The sequence below is a fragment of the Pinus tabuliformis genome, chromosome 4_2 (genome assembly GCF_031772625.1).
Source record: "Pinus tabuliformis cultivar Carrire ecotype Pingquan chromosome 4_2, CPIR1, whole genome shotgun sequence".
NCBI classification, from domain to species: Eukaryota; Viridiplantae; Streptophyta; class Pinopsida; order Pinales; family Pinaceae; genus Pinus; species Pinus tabuliformis.
In genome coordinates, this window is record NC_142304.1 from 878,667,799 (window position 1) to 878,673,567 (window position 5,769).

Genomic DNA, 5,769 nt, shown 5'->3' on the forward strand with positions numbered 1-5,769 from the left:
CAAAACAGAACATAGGTATTTGTCTAAAGTGTTTTTTGAAATACATAATAGACTTGCAACCTGTGGATGGTGTAAAGATCTTGGAGGATCCCTGAGAAAAATTGTTGTCATAAAGCAACCAGCAATTCTGCATTCTTCCCGAGACCATATTGAATCCAAAACAGCAAAAGAACCTCTGTTTATCCTATGTAATCAAAAATACTCTAACCATATTCCTTTGGCTTAGTTTGGCTCAATTGCATCTGGGTTCTAAATACGATCAAAAGGATGATCTTGGTATCATTGGGGATCCTTACTTCTGGAACCAAGATTTATTCTTGCAGTAACCTTCAAGAAGAAATCTCCCTCAAAATCTATTGCACACATTTAATCATTGAGAACGCGCAACTCCAATTGAAACATCTAGAACACATACATTAATATACTAGATGCTGCTCTCAAGATAATTTCTTCAACATATGTATCTGTTGCAGTTGCAATTGTTATAGTGATTCAACGCGTGGTGTCAAGACAGAGGTCGAACTTTGGGTATAACTGTCATTTCACTCCAATACAAGAAACACTTAATCTCCAGCTTCTATAAATCTGTACATTCTTCAGCATTATTGTTAATGCATGGGTGAAAAACCAGACTCACTGGCCTGTAATTTCTGATATGGCATTTTGAACTTTTGTCCATAGCTATTCCCTATCCGGTTTGAAAAGCAAATTTTGGTATATGAACCACCCAGAAAACATAATTCCAACAAATTCAAATGCACTTGAAATAAGAGGAAACTTGTCAATTGCCGCGATAAGTCCAGTTGAGGCCCAAAGCACTATCACAGCTGCAAAGCCCAGTCCACCAACAGCGAGTTTGTCATCAGTCTTTTCCCAAGCCTCTGGAACAGGTTTAAGGGCATCCGTCAATGGCTTTACTGGAGCAATAGAGGTCTCCCCAGTAATCATTGCAATTACTCTGCTAGCGAACTCTCTTGCAGCTTTCATTGCATTTACAAAACCGCTCTGTTTGTTTAGAGGTGTATGATATGTACAGAATTCTGATGCTTGAATTACTCCATTCTCATATCCTTTAAGATCAACACTATTGGTGTAAGCACCATAACCCCCTTTTGCGCAATCTGCAGATGGCAATGCCATCAAAAACCATGGTGATTTCTCTCTGAATTGTGTTGTAGATGGGCGGTCTCTGATCAAGTCTAAATGTCCACTTTAGGATACAAAATCATATTGCAGATGTTCCTGTCCTTCACAAAATGATGACAGAAGTCCAGCATTAGACACGCCTCCAGATCGCTGCCCCTTTTTGTTTTCCCACATCTTATCTTGCTCTTCCTTGGGTACTAACACGTGGTGGACCTCGCCTCAGCCTTTTTAGTGTCGGTGGAAGTTTCACTCTCACCCTTGTTATTAGTAATGACAGAATCGTGAATAGATGTTACATTCCCTTCCTCCTTCACAGGTCGTAGCTGTCATAAATCCGCCATTCGACTGCTTTGCACCAACTGCAATTACTACAGGAACCTTTAAAAACCGCTTCCAGTAAATCGCCATAACAGAGGATCTGTCTCATCTGGAGTGTATAACTCTGGAGCTCGCAGATAATAAAAACCATCAAAGAAAAATCCTTCCTGACGGATCAACCTGCAGATTCACCCACCACTTCCGCCAAGCTATTTCCGAACCCTTCTTGTTTGGGACTAACACCCTGGGACAGAATGTCCATCTAGAAACATCTGAGCGAAACGGCCAATTGCATCTTCTTCCATTGCTGCAAATAATCAAATTGAGACCTGGTGTTCCCAAATATTGGCTTGGAAAGATCCATTTCTACTTTTCGAAGATACTTCACGAATGAACTGCAGGCCATATCATAGTTTCTGGAGATATCACCAAGGAATGCGATATACATATAAAGCACTTTCAGTGGTTGCACAGTCTCTAATACTCGGTATTGTTCTTCGTATGTATAGAGGCTCTTTTTGACAAGACGAAATGGCTTAGAAAGGTTATAAAGGCAATCTAAGTATCCATCTATCCTATTCTCCTGTAAATATAGGAAATTAGTCTCGATAAATGTCCTTACCTTCTTCTCGAGGATCTTGGTTTTACCTTTGAGTAACACAGCCAGGGCCTCGGGTGTCCACTTAATGATTTGTTTCTGGTTCTGAGACATCAACTGAAATCGGCGTTGCACATTTCACACCTCTTCCAACCACACCAAGATGCGTTACATTACCACTGGAAGGGATGGCTGGTAGACTAAGCTGATCAAAACCATTGTTTGTCGCAGCTTCTACTTCATGAGAGGAATTCACACTTATACAAGCATTTTAATCCTGAGAAACGTTCTTATCATTATAAAGAGCCTGAAAAACCTCAGACCACGGTGGAGTTGACATCATCACCTTGAGATCTTCAATCTTATCTGAAAGATCTGACATTAGACCTTTAATCACATCAACCTCATCCACAGCAGTTGTAGCCAGTGTACAATAGGCATGCTAGGATTTGGGCCTCCACTGAAAACTCGAGCAAATCCCCAATTTCGTAGCACGCTACGAAAACACCTAATAGGTAGCGCTGCGAAACTGCTAAAAAATTTATGCGCTGCGAAAACGCTTTGCCCTTAAGCAAGACTGAAAATTTTTTTGGCAACAGACTTTTCAGTGATAACAGCGGCTCCACTTGGGATAGTGTGCCCTTGTGGTGCACTAAGAACCTGCAGTTCCAGTGCCTTATAGAATTTATTTGACAAACAGAAATTTGCTTGACCAGCATGACTGTAGGAGAAAGAAAACTACATCTACTGAAAAAAGAAATGCTCAGTTAACCTTGAGCTTATTTGCATTTACCTCTACCTACCTACCCTAACCATTTCAACTTCTTCAGCTCAATCAATGTGAAATTTCCAATGCAGCCAATCATTTGTCTTATCTGATATTTGATTTCTTTGACTGCATCGGAGTTCAGATCCAATATGACAGTGTAATGACCGCTGCCACTGAAATTTTCTCTGATTTTCTTTGAAAAACTGAAATACTGGAGAGTAAAACTCTTCCATGTAATCAGCTACAGGATCCCAGAATACATGATCAGCTTGTTTTTCCTTGTAACTTTCCAGCTGTGCAAACTGATCTTCAACCACAGTGTTCAGTTCCTCAATCGTGAAAGAGAAAGGAACCAGCATTGTCTCCTTGCGTTCTGCCATAGAAAACTTCTGAGAATAATGATCATGATCATGAAAACTGTATGCCTGAATTTGTCCTTCTAAACCTTCAATTTCTTTTTCAAGGTCCTCAGCAAATTCATCCAAAAATCTCATCCTATCCTCTGCCTTGCAGTCAAAGGATTTTAGATATGAGGATAAGGACAAAGAAAAAGATTCATTTGTTTCTTCTTTACTATGATCATCATTCCATTGTTTGAAACCCTCAACTGAAGGAGAGTTTACCACCACCTCTGACCTATCTATCCATTCCTCCAAAAACATAAGCCAAAAGTCTTGGAATGACTTAATAGATTTGGTAGGAAAACTTTGAATCCATTGTTTGCATTTCCCTTGAAGTGAATCATAGAATAACCTAATGCAAACATCTTCATGTTTAACTCTAAGAAGCTCTGAAAATTTACAGAAATCTGTTATATGCTCCAAGGTTAAACTCAAATCTTCTCCATTGAATTTTGGACCATTCCTTAGAAAATATGCATCCTTGGGAAAATGATTTGGGAAACCATGAATTCCTGAGAAATCTATGCATGCATACCTTGAACTAAGAATGGTAGCTTCTGGGTCCTTCATAACTCCAGTGGAATCACCATGAATGTATGAACTTTGAATTCTTCAACAATGGAGTCGCCAAGGTAGTTTTGCAGCCTCGAAAAACCTCTTTGAACTCCTGCTACCTTCAGAAATTCAATCTTAAGATTACGGGAGAGAATAATCATCAGGCTCCCAGTAGACGCACCAAAATGTTATCACAAAATCAGTACTAAGGGCTGCAACCAAGTAAGATTTTATGTAACTCTTTCAACCAGACTTTAGACTAGGAATTAGCCTTCCTAGTCAGAGAGGGCTCTCTCACAGACTTTTGATAGAAATCAATTACAACAACAGATGGCTAACTCTTCACACATTCATGAAAACAAAGCTGGTTGAACACATATCAAATTGGTCTTCATTGGGCTATGGAGTCTTACACATTTAATAAACAAAAGCACAGTCATTTCATGGAAGTCAAGGCTCTTTGCATTAGATGTTCAAACATATCTCACACAAACCACAGCTTGCCAAACATACAGGAAGTCAGAGCATTAGAAATGAATTCTGAGTGATTATGTTATAACAAGGCTGTAAAAGAACATATAAGAGAAAGCACCACCATCATATTTGAACAAAATAATCCATTGAGAATCTTGAGAAGAAACAACCACTGTTTTACTATTACTGTAACAAGTCTTTACATTGGCCCAAATAACTCTGTTTTTGTATAAAATGTCCAACCCTTATTACATCAGAGTTTTCACTATATATAGGCAAAACCCCCACTAAAACTATCTTGAGTCTCCTCAACAAGCATGAGGGGAGAGCTCGATGATGTACCATTAATTAGCCTTATCTATTTTAAACAAACTAATTAAATACAAAAGGTATGAGCTGTAATTACATAAAGTCCTAATCAAACTAAAACACTAATTCCTTTCTCCTCGTAATATGATTCTTCTTGGATGCTGGACAGCTGTACAATTTCTGTAGTGGCCAAAACATGCTAGAGAAACATTCACTGAATGAGCAGCTTCAGATACTTGCTGCGGAGACAACTCATTAATTAATAGAGATAAGCACCCTATTTACAAGGTCCGTGTCTTCCATTTTCCTTCATCATTTAAATACCACGCTCCAAACTCTTTAAACCTTTAATGACAACGCATAATCACCATATGCCATATGATCTGGATGCTTCGTGGACCAAACAGGTGTACCAACCGAACATTCTGGTAACCCTACCAATACCCTAGTAGCTCGGTCATAAAGTGCCTTTGAGAAAACTTTATGAAAATAAACAAAATATTTTAATTTCCCTTCAAGACCTACACCTGTCACTGTTTGAGCTGTTATGATGTCTATGTATGATCTCCCTCTTGTCTTCTAAACCTTCTTTTACAAATTCGCTGACCTCATCATCAAAATTCATTATTTTTTTACAAAACAGCAATCTACAGCAGTTTCGTAGCGCGCTACGAAACTGGTGTAGATGTCAAAACAGAACATATGTATTTGTCTAAAGTGTCTTTTGAAATACATAATAGACTTGCAACCTGTGGATGGTGTAAAGACCTTGGAGGATCCCTGAGACAAATTGTTGTCATGAAGCAACCAGCAATTCTGCATTCTTCCCGAGACCATACTCAATCCAAAACAGCAAAAAAAAACCTTTGTTTATCCTCTGTAGTCAAAAATACTCTAACCATATTCCTTTGGCTTAGTTTGGCTCAATTGCATCTGGGTTCTAAATACGATCATAAGGGTGATCTGGATATCGTAGGGGATCCTTACTTCTGGAACCAAGATTTATTCTTGCAGTAACCTTCAAGAAGAAATCTCCCTCAAAATCTATTGCACACATTTAATCATTGAGAACGCGCAACTCCAATTGAAACATCTAAAACACACACATTAATATACTAGATGATGCTCTCAAGATAATTTCTTCAACATATATATCTATTGCAGTTGCAATTGTTATAGTGATTCAACGCGTGGTGTCA

At 38.7% G+C, this 5,769-nt stretch overlaps 1 pseudogene; it reads right to left on the reverse strand.

Moving 5' to 3' along the window:
• Positions 1-681: 681 nt before the first annotated feature.
• On the reverse strand, positions 682-1,140 carry LOC149172494 (protein CURVATURE THYLAKOID 1B, chloroplastic pseudogene; annotated as a pseudogene).
• Between the last annotated feature and the right edge of the window lie 4,629 nt (positions 1,141-5,769).